Raw genomic sequence first — 14,674 nt, forward strand, 5'->3', positions numbered from 1 at the left:
ATAATAAGTTTCATTTGAAGAAGCTTTGAAAACAATTCTATCTTGAATTTGTCCCTGTCAGATCACATTACCCACAAATGAAGTAAATACAAAATATCAATTCAATTTCAATAAAAGCCCGTGAATCAAAACACATGAGGGTAGAATTTAGTAAATCATAACATTTGAGGGGACCCCAGTGGCTTCCAAATATTTTACAGTCAGGGGTAATAAGACACAGAGCGCTGAATGCTAATTCTTTCAATTTCACCCTTTTCACTCACACCTGTTCCTTTATAACATTATTGTCTACACTTTCAAATCACTGGTGATGGCACATTGTGACAAGAAGGTCTCAGACAACCTATATCTGTGATGCTGCAGCTGCATTTCTCAAGAGCAAAGCAGCAGCCCAAGGGACAAAGCACAGTGACAATGGATAGAGTCTTGTTTGAGGTGCCAGGGTCTCATTGCAGGCTGGAGACCCAGTGGTGCTGGAAAAGCACAGCAGGTCAGGCAGCATCTGGGGAGTCAGAAAAATCGATGTTTGGGTCAAAAGCCCTTCATCAGGAATTAATTTTTCCTGTTCCTCGGATGCTGCCTGACCTGCTGTTCCTTTCAAGTACCACTCTAGTCTCGATTCTGATCTTCAGTATCTGCAGTACCCACTTCTGCCCTCTGTGCAGAGAAATCAGAGTTTACCCTTTCTCAGAACTGACTTGATCCAAAATGTTAACTGTGATTTCTCTTCACAGACGCTGCCAGACCTAATATTCCAGGCACAGGGGTTCAAATTCCACCATGGCAGAAGATTAAATTTTAATTCAATAACTATGTATGACAGAGAGCTGACCCTATGTTGGTGACCATTGTGGTAGAAACTCATCTGGCTCCCTTTAGGGAAGGAACCTGCCAGCCTTACATGGTCTGGCTTACAGCCTGGACTCTGAATTGACTCTTAATTGCCCTCAGGAGAAAGTGAGGACTGCAGATGCTGGAGATCAGAGTCAAGAGTGTATTGCTGAAAAAGCACAGCAGGTCAGGTAGCATCCGAGGAGCAGGAGAGTCGATGTATCAGGCATACTCCCTTCATCAGGACTCTTGATAAAGGACCTCTGCGTGAAACGTCAATTCTTCTGCTCCTCAGATGCTGCCTGACCTGCTGTGCTTTACCAGCACCACACTCTCAACTCTTCATTGCTCTCAGAAAATGAGGGATGAATAATAACTACTCAGCTGGTTAATGATGCCCACATTCCGTGAATAATGCTTTCCTGCCAATGTTGGGGTAAAGGTAAAAACAATGACTGCAGATGCTGGAAACCAGATTCTGGATTAGTGGTGCTGGAAGAGCACAGCAGTTCAGGCAGCATCCAAGTAGCTTCGAAATCGACGTTTTGGGCAAAAGCCCTTCATCAGGAATAACGGCAGTGAGCCTGAAGCGTGGAGAGATAAGCTAGAGGAGGGTGGGGGTGGGGAGAAAGTAGCATAGAGTACAATGGGTGAGTGGGGGAGGGGATGAAGGTGATAGGTCAAGGAGGAGAGGGTGGAGTGGATAGGTGGAAAAGGAGATAGGCAGGTAGGACAAGTCCGGACAAGTCATGGGGACAGTTACTGAGCTGGAAGTTTAGAACTAGGGAGAGGTGGGGGAAGGGGAAATGAGGAAACTGTTGAAGTCCACATTGATGCCCTGGGGTTGAAGTGTTCCGAGGCGGAAGATGAGGCGTTCTTCCTCCAGACGTCTGGTGGTGAGGGAGCGGCGGTGAAGGAGGCCCAGGACCTCCATGTACTCGGCAGAGTGGGAGGGGGAGTTGAAATGTTGGGCCACGGGGCGGTTTGGTTGATTGGTGCGGGTGTCTCGGAGATGTTCCCTAAAGCGCTCTGCTAGGAGGCGCCCAGTCTCCCCAATGTAGAGGAGACCACATCGGGAGCAACGGATACAATAAATGATATTAGTGGATGTGCAGGTGAAACTTTGATGGATGTGGAAGGCTCCTTTAGGGCCTTGGATAGAGGTGAGGGAGGAGGTGTGGGCGCAGGTTTTACAGTTCCTGCGGTGGCAGGGGAAAGTGCCAGGATTGGAGGGTGGGTTGTTTGGGGGCGTGGACCTGACCAGGTAGTCGCGGATCTGCTCCCAGGAGGACCAGTTACACCACAGAACACACCAGATGGCCTTCTTCTTTAGAGACCGCAATTTCCCTTCCCACATGGTTAAAGATGCCCTCCAACACATCTCATCTACATCCCGCACCTCCGCCCTCAGACCCCACCCCTCCAACCGTAACAAGGACAGAACGCCCCTGGTGCTCACCTTCCACCCTACCAACCTTTGCATAAACCAAATCATCCGCCGACATTTCCGCCACCTCCAAACAGACCCCACTACCAGGGATGTATTTCCCTCCCCACCCCTTTCCGCCTTCCGCAAAGACCGTTCCCTCCGTGACTACCTGGTCAGGTCCACGCCCCCAAACAACCCACCCTCCAATCCTGGCACTTTCCCCTGCCACCGCAGGAACTGTAAAACCTGCGCCCACACCTCCTCCCTCACCTCTATGCAAGGCCCTAAAGGAGCCTTCCACATCCATCAAAGTTTTACTTACACATCCACTAATATCATTTATTGTATCCGTTGCTCCCGATGTGGTCTCCTCTACATTGGGGAGACTGGGCGCCTCCTAGCAGAGCGCTTTAGGGAACATCTCACACCAATCAACCACACCACCCCGTGGCCCAACTCCCCCTCCCACTCTGCCGAGGACATGGAGGTCCTGGGCCTCCTTCACCGCCGCTCCCTCACCACCAGACGCCTGGAGGAAGAAAGCCTCATCTTCCGCCTCGGAACACTTCAACCCCAGGGCATCAATGTGGACTTCAACAGTTTCCTCATTTCCCCTTCCCCCACCTCACCCTAATTCTAAACTTCCAGCTCAGTAACTGTCCCCATGACTTGTCCGCACTTGTCCTACCTGCCTATCTCCTTTTCCACCTATCCACTCCACCCTCTCCTCCTTGACCTATCACCTTCATCCCCTCCCCCACTCACCCATTGTACTCTATGCTACTTTCTCCCCACCCCCACCCTCCTCTAGTTTATCTCTCCACGCTTCAGGCTCACTGCCTTTTTTCCTGATGAAGGGCTTTTGCCCGAAACCTCAATTTCGAAGCTACTTGGATGCTGCCTGAGTTGCTGTGCTCTTTCAGCACCACTAATCCAGAAGTTGGGGTAAAGGTACTGAGCATAAAAAGAAGACTGAAATTAGAGAAAAAGAGGTCTTCTATGATGAAGCCAGTTCTGTATCCATATTAATAGCTCACCGTGGATCTCAGGTGACTTCACCTGTTGTATCAAAGCAGAGTTAAGCTTTCAAGTCCAGTGACCCTTCATCAGAACTGGAAGAAGGGTCATTGGATGCAAACATTAGCTCTGTTTCTCCCTCCACAGATACTGCCAGACCTGATGAGTTTCTCCAGCAATTTCTGCTTTGTTGCAGATCTTCAGCATCTGCAATTTTTTTGTTTAATTTTAGTCAGGACATTCAAGAGTAAGGAAGATTTGCTTTAACTTGGCAAAATTAGCATTAACAAGGTGGTATTTATAAAAGCTATATTTTAAAGTGTCCTGTCAGGCCTATTTTCAGCAAGGGGATCATTGTGTAAAATAAACAAAACAAAAAATCCAAAGGACTGTGTTCTGAAGAAGGATCACTGGACTGAAACATTAACTCTGGCTTTTTCTCCACAGATGCTGCCAGACCTGCCAGACCCAGCAATTTCTGTTTCTGTAAAATATATGTTAAACACCACTGTCCCACACAATTTTGGTCCAATTCTCACAACACAGTCAATGGGTGAGCACTGAAATAGGCCATCCTGCCCCCACCAGCCATTTTTAAAGAACCAATTGATAGACAATTGAATATGTTGAAATGCCAATTTACATTGCCCACACCATAAGTTTGCTTCTGGCATACAAGATTCAGAAGATTTTTCTTAAAATAAAGACGGAGACCGCGAGGGAAGAAGGGTGCATCTTTGCTGGTGGCATACCTCTCTCTCAAGATAATACCTCCCCCCTCCCATTTGTCCCACTCCACTTGACCATCGAAACCCAGCTACAAAGACTCCATTCACACACACCCTCACCCAGACTCCTGTGTTTCCTTCCCAATCCACATGGTCCCAATAGCATCCACTACTGAAATGTGGAGGGTACTCCACTGAGATGCAGAACTCTGACATTCCCCTGCTCAAGGCTCTGCAATGTTTTGCTTTCGCATGGCCATCTTGTTGAGTATCAGTGGGGCACAGTAGTGTCTGCAAAGAACTCGAGCAAATTAGTCAGACGCGATTTACCCTTTATAAAACCATGGTGATTCGAATGGATTGCATGGTGACTTTTCAAGTGTCCCATTACTACTTCTTTAATCATGGATCCCACTTTCCCAATAACAGACATTAAACTAACTGGGTAATGCCTGAACTGCTGTGCTCTTCCAGCACCACTAATCCAGTATTAAACTAACTGGTCTATAGTTTCCCTTTTCTGCTTCCCACTCTGTTTGACTAAGGCTTTTTTACAATCTACTGGAACCTTTCCAGAGTCCAGGGAATTTTGAAATGCCATAACAATGCATCCATTACCTCTGATGCCACTTGCTATAGTCCATAAAATGTAAACCATCAGGCCCTGGGGACTTGTGCCCTTTAATTCCAATTGTTGACTCAGTACTTTGTCGCTCGTGATGGGAGATGGTTTTTAAGTTTCTCCTTTCCTCTGCATTACCTGTTACTACTGGGATGGTTTCAGTGGCCTTCACCCTGAAAACTAAGACAAACTATTAATTTAGTATCTCTGCCTCCCATTTCTGTATTGCTTACAATTAACTCCAAATCTTGTCGTCTAAAGAATGAAAACTTATTTTAGCTATTCTCTTCCTTTTTATGCATTTATAGGGGCTTTTGTAAACTGTTTTTACATTTTGTACCAGTTTTCTTTAGTAATTTACCTTTGCCTTTTTCATTACTTTTTTTGACTAACTGTTTGTTGTTCTTTAAAAGTATCTCAATCTTGGTGGGCGGCACATTGGCACAGTGGTTAGCACTGCTGCCTCACAGCGCCAGAGACCCGCGTTCAATTCCCGCCTCAGGCGACTGACTGTGTAGAGTTTGCACATTCTCCCCGTGTCTGCGTGGGTTTCCTCCAGGTGCTCTGGTTTCCTCCCACAGTCCAAAGATGTGCAGGTCAGCTGAATTGGCCATGCTAAAGTGTCCTTGGTGTTAGGTAATGGGGTAAATGTAGGGGAATGGGTGAGTTGCGCTTTGGCGGGTCGGTGTGGACTTGTTGGGCTGAAGGGCCTGTTTCCACACTGTAAGTAATCTAATCTAATTCCAACCTGCCACAGACCTTTCAAGATGGTATCCTTAGTTTTTGCCTTTATGATAGCTAAATTTCTGTGCTTAGCTGAAAATGTGTTGCTGAAAAAGCGCAGCAGGTCAGGCAGCATCCATTCTTCATTCCTGAAGAAGGGCTTATGCCCAAAACGTCGATTCTCCTGTTCCTTGGATGCTGCCTGACCTGCTGCGCTTTTCCAGCAACACATTTTCAGCTCTGATCTCCAGCATCTGCAGTCCTCACTTTCTCCTCGATAATTTCTGTGCTTAGCCAAGGATGTTTTTCGCCTTCTCATAATGTTATTTCTTCACTATAATATATTTTAATTTGGAGGAATTTAGTACATCCTAAAATAGTTGCCACTGTTCATCAACAGTCCTACACTTTAGTCTTCCTGTCTAATTCACTATGGCCAATTCTGTGCTCATGAATATGTAATTACGTTTGTTTAACATCAGAACATTAGTGTGGGACTCACGTTTCTTATTCTCAAACTGGATTTGAAATTCTAGCATGCAATGATCACTCTTCCTACTGTGAGATCATTAATCCCATCTCATTACTCAATACTAGACGCACAATATCCTGCTCCCTGGTTAGTTCCGCAACATATTGCTCCAAGAAACAATCTCATACTCACTCTATGAATTCTTCTGCGGGGTTACCCTTTCTAACCTTATTAAGACAGTCTAAGTGTATATTAAAATCATCCACGGTTACTGTTACACCTTTCTTAAAAGCCTCCAGTATTTCTTGGTTCATACCGAGTTCCACTGTGGAACTACTGTTAGGGAGTCTATAGACTACTGCCATCAGAGACTTTGTTCCCTTGCTATTAGTAATTTCTACCCAGATTGATTCCACTACAGCATTGATTTGTTTTTTTTAAACTAACAAAGCTGCATTTTTCTTTTCCTACACAGCCTCTTTTCTCTTCTGTCTATCCTTCCAAAACACTGAGTACTTTTAGTTATTCAGAACTTGTTTCCCTGTAACCACATCTCAGTAATCACCACAAAATCATACCCATTTGTTTCTATTTGTACCAATAATTCATTGATTTTATTCCAAATATTATGCACATTCAGATACAAAACCTTTATCTTTGACCTATTATCAACTTTTCTTACACTTATACAATTTCTTGGTGCAATATACTAATCACACACTCTATCCTCTCCTTTCATTTTCTGAGAACCATCAGCCTCATTACTAACCTGCATCGCTACTTTCTCCTTATTCTTTGTTTTTTTTTAAGTTTCCCATGTAAATGAACCCTACCCTAACTATTTCATTTAAAGCCTCACTGACAGCCCTACTTTTGTGATTCACCAGGACACTGGTCCCAGCAGGATTCAAATGGAACCCATCTCATCAGAACAGCTCCCTGTCTCCATTTTTAGTGACGATGTCTCATAAGTCCAAACCCATTTCTCTCACACTAATCTTCCAGCCACACATTTACCTCTTTGGTCTTCTTGACCTGGTGCCAATTAGCTCATGGGTCAGATAGTAACCCAGAGATTTAATGGTTCTGTTTTCTAATTGAGCCCCTAGCTGCTCATATTCCCTCAGCATAAAGTCTTTCCACTTTCCACCTACATTGTTGAGATCTATCTGAACCACGACAACAGGATCTTTCCCTTCTCATTCCAAGCTCTTCTGCAGCACAGATGAGATATCCTGAACCTGGGCAGCAGGCAGGCAACATAGCCTTCAGCCCTGACCACAGACACGTTTTCTATTCCCCTGACTATACCATCTCTGATTACAACGACATTTCTCATTTCCCCCTCCTGTTGAAAGGCTCCTGGTACCACTGTTCTCTAATCAGTTTGTTTATCCTCCCCACAGTCTTTGCTCTCAGCCACACAGGGAGCAAACTCTCAAACCTATTAGACAGGTTCAAGGGCTGAGGCTCCTTCAGCTCCTCCTCCTGGATCCCTCTACCTGCCTCACTCATAACCTTCTGTCCCTGAGCACTGACTGAATTCGAGGTCGTTAATCTGAGGGGTGTGACTACCTCCTGAAAGATAAGGTCCAGGTAATTGTCCCCCTCCCTGATGTGTCACAGATTCTGAAACTCGGTCTCCGGCTTATCCACTCTGAGCTGAAGTTCTTCAATCAACCAACAGATGTGGGCACTATGAAGCTCCCACATGTTGCAGCTACAACACATCACCTGGCTCTATATCTCTATTTTATTTAATTAGATTTTCAAATAGATTTTTAAAATTTAATTTATCCTTGGTGTTTTCAGTTAATCCCTTAATAAAATGCTTTTTTAATTAGGCCCCTGTGGCACAGTGGTAGTGCCACCACCTCTGAGTCCAGGTTCACATCCCACTTACTCCAAAGGTATGTACTAACAACTCTGAACAGGTTAGAGTTGGGAAATATTTATGCACTTTTATAAGGTAGGAACAGTTTCTGGATTAGTGGTGCTGGAAGAGCACAGCAATTCAGACAGCATCCAAGTAGCTTCGAAATCGACGTTTCGGGCAAAAGCCCTTCATCAGGAATAAAGGCAGTGAACCTGAAGCATGGAGAGATAAGCTAGAGGAGGGTGGGGTGGGGAGAAAGTAGCATAGAGTTGAAGAGCTTCAGGGCAGAGGAAATAACCCGGGAGCTGCAGTGGGAGAGGGACTCCCTGAGATTCTCACTGCCTTTATTCCTGATGAAGGGCTTTTGCCCAAAACGTCGATTTCGAAGCTACTTGGATGCTGCCTGAACTGCTGTGCTCTTCCAGCACCACTAATCCAGAATCTGGTTTCCAGCATCTGCATTGTTTTTATAATGTAGGAACAGTCCCCAACGGTGTTTCCTTACCTGCCAATGAACTCACAATTTCCTGTGAGGTCACTCCAATTTCTTTTCCGGTTCAATTCAGCTGTCTGCAAGCAGCTAAATGCCCATACACGGTCTGCTGCTGTCTCCACTGCCAGGTAACTGCAGGCCTCAAGCCTCAGCCTCAATCTATACACTCCCACTTGGTGCTTATCCCATACTGGTCCAGTGCTGTCTCTAGTCCTCATAAGTCATGGGTGATCTCGATCTTCATATAGACGGGATATATCTATTAAGCATTAAAGTTGTGGAGGATGGGTTTCTAGAATGTGCTTGGCATGGTTTTCTAGAACACCATTTTAAGGAGCTAACTAGAGGTAAGCTATTTTTAGATCATGGGAAGGGACTAATTAGTAGTCGCATCATAAAAGAATTTTTAGGGATGAGTGATCACAATATGAGAGAATTATACATTATGTATGAAAGTGAGGTAGTTCATTCTGAAGCAAGGCTGTTAAGTTTGAATGAGGGAAATTATGAAGACATGAGGCACATATTGGCCGAGGGTGATTGAGAAAATGCATTAAAAGACATGACTGTACATAGGAAATAGATAATCTTTAAAGGACTATTGCACGAGTAACAGCAACTATTACATTCTTTGCAGATGCAAATCCTCAAGAAAGGTAAATCAACCATGGCTGATAAAGGAACTTCAGGCATGTATAAGATTAAAGGAATTGCCCTCAAAGATTCGCAGAGATAACAGTAATTCTGAGGGTTGGGAGGTTTATAGAATACAACAAAGAATGACCAAGAAACTGATAAAGAAAGGGAAAATAGAAAATGAATGAAATTTAGCAAAATACTCAAGAACAGACTATTCTATGGGGTATGTAAAAATAAAATGTTTGGCTAAAACAAATGTGGAGTAAAAACAATGACTGCAGATGCTGGAAAGCAAATACTGGATTAGTGGTGCTGGAAGAGCACAGCAGTTCAGGCAGCATCCAACGAGCAGCAAAATCGACATTCCTGATGAAGGGCTTTTGCCCGAAACATCGATTTCGCTGCTCGTTGGATGCTGCCTGAACTGCTGTGCTCTTCCAGCACCACTAATCCAGTAAAACAAATGTGGGTCCACTGAAGGGAGGGTCAGGAAAAGTGATAATGGGAAAGAGAGTAAAGATAGAGAAGCTAAATTATTACTCTGTATCTGTTTTCATTCAGGGAGATATCAAAAATCTCCCAGACCAAAGATCCTAGTGATATCTGTAAATGAGAAGTTGAAGGCAATTAGCATCAGTAAGAAAATTGTATGAGAGAATTCATGGGCATTGAATACTATAAATCCCCAGGATTTGCGAATCAATCTCCCAGTGTGTTGAATAAGTTTTTTTTGGTCAATACCTTGGTGACTATCTTTCAAAATTCTATAGATTCTGAATTATTCCTCTGGATTAGAAAGTAGCAAATATCACCTCACTATTTAAGAAGTGAGTGAGAGAAAAACAGGGAACTACAGACCTGTCAGCCTTATATCAGTCAAAAGGAAAATATTGGAAGCTATTACAAAGGATGGGATAAAGAGATACCTGGTTGGTAATGAACAAAACCAGAAATTGCTAGAAAAACCTCAGCAGGTCTGGCAGCATCTGTGGAGAGAAATCAGAGTTAACGTTTCAGGTCCAGTGACCCTTCCTCAGAACTGATGGTAGCTAGAAAAAGACTGGCATTTTTGCAGAAAATTGGGAGGAGGGAGAGTAAGTGATAGGTGGGAGTAGAGCCCAAAGCGAGAGAAAAACAGATGAGCAGACAAAGGATTCGGTAAATGTCAGTCTGAGGGAACAAAAGCTGCTATTGGGGCTTATTGGTAACTGGCAATGGGTTATATGTGGTGGCAGCCCTTGTGATGACAAAGCCTTAGTGTTAGGGTAAGGATATGGGAGAAGCTATCTGTAAGAATAATAGGGTGGTTATGAAAGTGGATTTTAACTTTCCAAACATAGACTGAGACTGCCATAGTGTTAAGGGTTTAGAATTTGTTAAGTGTGTACAAGACAATTTTCTGATTCAGTATGTGGATGTACATACTTGAGAAGGTGCAAAACTTGACTTACTCTTGGGAAATAAGGCAGGGCAAGTGACCGAGGTGTCAGTGGGGCCAGCGACCATAACTCTATTAGAATTAAAATAATGATGGAAAAAGATAGACCAGATCTAAAAGTTAAAGTTCTAAATTGGAGAAAGGCCAATTTTGACGGTATCAGGCAAGAACTTTCAGAAGCTGATTGTGGGCAGATGTTCGCAGGTAAAGGAATGGCTGGAAAATGGGTAGCCTTCAGAGATGAGATAACAAGAATCTAGAGAAAGTATATTCCTGTCAGGGTGAAAGGGAAGGCTGGTAGGTATAGGGAATGCTGGATGACTAAAGAAATTGAGGGTTTGATTAAGAAAAAGAAGGAAGCATATGTCAGGTATAGACAGGATAGATTGAGTGAATCCTTAGAAGAGTATAAAGGAAGTAGGAGTATACTTAAGAGGGAAATCAGGAGGTCAAAAAGGGGACACGAGATAGCTTTGGCAAATAGACTTAAGGAGAATCCAAAGAGTTTTTACAAATACATAAAGGACAAAACGGTAACTAGGGAGAGAATAGGGCCCCTCAAAGATCAGCAAGGCAGCCTTTGTGTGGAGCCACAGAAAATGGGGGAGATACTAAATGAGTATTTTGCATCAGTATTTACTTGGAAAGGGATATGGAAGACATAGACTGTAAGGAAATAGATGGTGGCATCTTGCAAAATGTCCAGATTACAGAGGAGGAAGTGCTGGATGTCTTGAAATGGGTAAAGATGGATAAATCCCCAGGACCTCATCAGGTGTACCCGAGAACTCTGTGGGAAACTAGAGAAGTGTTTGCTGGGCCTCTTACTGAGATATTTGTATCATCGATAGTAACAGGTGAGATGCCAGAAGAGGTTGGCAAACATGGTGCCAATGTTTAAGAAAGGTGGTAAGGACAAGCCAGGGAACTATAGACCAGTAAGCCTGATGTTGGTGGTGGGCAAGTTGTTGGAGGGAATCCTGAGGGACAGGATGTACATGTATTTGGAAATGCAAGGATTGATTAGGGATAGTAGAAGACAGAGGGTGGTGGTGGAGGGTTGTTTTCCAGACTGGAGGCCTGTGACCAGTGGAGTGCCACAAGGATCAGTGCTGGGTCCACTACTTTTTGTCATTTATATAAATGATTTGAATGCCAGCATTAGAGGTACAGTTAGTAAAATTGGAGGTGCAGTGGACCCGTGAAGAGGGTTACCTCAGATTACAACAGGATCTTGACCAGTTGAGCCAATGGGCTGAGAAGTGGCAGATGGAGTTTAATTCAGATAAATGCGAGGGAAAGCATTTTGGGAAAGCAAATCTTAGCAGGACTTATACACTTAACGGTAATGTCCTGGGGTGTGTTGCTGAACAAAGAGACCTTGCAGTGCAGGTTCATAGCTTCTTGAAAGTGGAGTCGCAGGTAGATAGGATAGTGAAGAAGGTGTTTTGTATGCTTCCCTTTTTTGGTCAGAGTATTGAGTACAGGAGTTGGGAGGTCATGTTGCAGCTGTACAGGACATTGGTTAGGCCACTGTTGGAATATTGTGTTCAATTCTGGTCTCCTTCCTATCGGAAAAATGTTGTCAAACTTGCAGGGTATCAGAAAAGATTTACAAGGATTTTGCCAGGGTTGGAGAATTTGAGCTATAAGGAGAGGGTCAACAGGCTGGGGCTATTTTCCCTGGAGAGTCAGAGGTTGAGGAGTGACCTTATAGAGGTTTACAAAATCATGAGGGGCATGGATAGGACCAGAGAGTGGTGGGTGTGTGGAATCCTCTGCCCCAGAAGGCAGTGGAGGCCCAGTTTAAGAAAGAGTTGGATAGAGCTCTCAAGGATAGTGGAATCAAGGGTTATTGGGATAAGGCAGGAACAGGATAATGATTGAGGGTGATCAGCCATGATCATAATGAATGGTGGTGCAGGTTTGAAGGGCAGAATGGCCTACTCCTGCACCTATTGTCTATTGTCTATTGTCTATAAATAGACAAATTTGTTTCTGGGATGGAGGAGTCCAGAACTAGAGGGCATAGGCTTGGGGTGAGAAGAGAAACATATAAAAGAGACCTAAGGGGCAACATTTTCACACAGAGGGTGGTACGTGTATGGAATGAGCTGCCAGAGGATGTGGTGGAGGCTGGTACAATTGCAACATTTAAAAGGCATCTGGATGGGTATATGAATAGAGGGGTTTGAAGGGATATGGGTCAGGTGCTGTTTTTGGGACTATTTCAATCTATTCCAACAGTGGCCTAACCAATGCCCTGTACAATTGCACATGACCCCCCAACTCCTGTACTCAATACTCTGATCAATAAAGGAAAGCATTCCAAATGCCTTCTTCACTATCCTATTTACCTACAACTCCACTTTCAAGGAGCTATAAACCTGCACTCCAAGGTCTCTTTGTTCAGTAACACTCCCAAGGATCTTACCATTAAGTGTACAAATCCTGCTCTGATTTGCTTTCCCAAAATGCAGCACCTCACATTTCTCTAAATTAAACTCCATCTGCCAATAATGAGCCCCAGCTGTTCACAATATAATTTGGAAATGGGGACCGAATGTGATGTTTCCAAATAATCAAATAATACAAAGCTAAGCGGGAATGTATGGTGTAACGCAGATCTAAAGCAGTTTCAGGAAGATTTGAGCTGACTGAGTGAATGGACAAGAACATGGCAGATGGAATATATCATACAAAAATGTGAGGTTATCCACTTTGGGAGGAGAAACAGTTGCCCAGAGCATTTCTTTAATGGTACGAGGTTAGAAAATGTAAATATAGAAGGAGACCTAGTTGTCTTTGTCAGTGAATCACTGAAGGCTGGTGCAGCAAACTATTTAAGAAAGCTAATAGATTGTTAGCCTTTACTACAACATGATTTGCATAAAGGGGTAGTGAAGTCTTGCTCCAATTGTATAGGAGTTTGGTTAGACTGCACTGAGAGTTCCGTTATATAGTTTTGGTCTGTGTACCTCATGAAAAATATTGTCATGGTGAGAGTGCAAAGCAAGTTCATCAGACTTGTTCCGGGAATGTTAGAACTGTCCGGTGAAGAGTGATGAAGAAAATTGGGCCTAAACAGTCAAGAATTTTGAAGAATGAGAGGTATTTGTTTTACACAGTGTTGTGAACCTTTGCAACCGTCAACCATAGAAGGTTGTGGAGGTTTAGTCTTTGAGTATGTTTAAAGTAGATATTGATAGATTTATGAGGTAAAAACAATGACTGCAGGTGCTGGAAATCAGATTCTGGATTAGTGGTGCTGGAAGAGCACAGCAGTTCAGGCAGCATCCAAGGAGCAGCGAAATCGATGTTTCAGGCAAAAGCCCTTCATCAGGAATGAGACCTGTCCAAAAGGAACAGCTTTCTTTTTCCCCAGTACTGGTGCCACTGCCCCATGACTGGGAGCCCATTTATTCCACACCAATCATTTGGCTATGCATTCTAAAAAGGTGTTGGCTAGTTCAGTTTGATAGACAGCTGATTTGCAACTGTTATGATGCTGCCCCTTCAATAAGGTTAATTTGTCCTTGATTTTTTTCAAGTGAGGTCATAAAGGCAGAGGTGCCAACATGTCTGAGTAGGAGCCTAGTTTAACAATGGCAGGGGAGTAGTCAGTTTTCCCAGTTCAGGTTTTTTTTTCTTGTTTATTTTAGTTGTAATAGTGAGAAGCTGCTGCAGTTCAGAGAAAGGTTCCAAGCTTCAGCACATGGTTCCTGAAATCTCTTCTGCCTATAAGAATCTGTGTTTTAATTTATCTTTTGCCAAGGGTTGTGTTTATAGGATGTTATGAGAATTGAAACAGCTCCTTAGTTAAGTTGTGGTGTCGAATCAGTTCAGTTTTCAAATAGTTAAGTTATTTTATATTCTGTTTTCTTTTGTTCGTGTTTCAACTGTAGTGTTTAAATAAATTCTGTTTCACTTAAAGCTGAGTGGTTTGACTGACTGCATCACTCCTTGAATATCCACTTTACTCTGCATTTAAAATAAAAAAGTATAAGGGTCTAGGCTAACTTCATAAAATATTTTAAGGGATTTGGCTGCTGCATAACACAACACAGAGTGACACCAAGAGTATGGGTCAAGTGTGTGTTGCTGGAAAAGTACAGCAGGTCAGGCAGCATCCGAGGAGCAGGGGAATCAATGTTTTGGGCCAGCCCGAACCGTCGACTCTCCTGCTCCTCGGATGCTGCCTGACCTGCTGTGCTTTTCCAGCAACACACTCTCAACTCTGATCTCCAGCATCTGCAGACCTCACTTTCTCCTAGTTGATACCAACAATATGGGTTCCATTCCTCCACCAGCTGAGGTTACAGTGAAGGACTCTCCTTCTCCCTTCTTCCCTTGTGTGAGGTGTGCTGGCTCTCAGGTTAAACCATGACCAATCATCTCTTTTCAAT

This window comes from Chiloscyllium punctatum, chromosome 1 (assembly GCF_047496795.1).
Source record: "Chiloscyllium punctatum isolate Juve2018m chromosome 1, sChiPun1.3, whole genome shotgun sequence".
Classification (NCBI taxonomy): domain Eukaryota; kingdom Metazoa; phylum Chordata; class Chondrichthyes; order Orectolobiformes; family Hemiscylliidae; genus Chiloscyllium; species Chiloscyllium punctatum.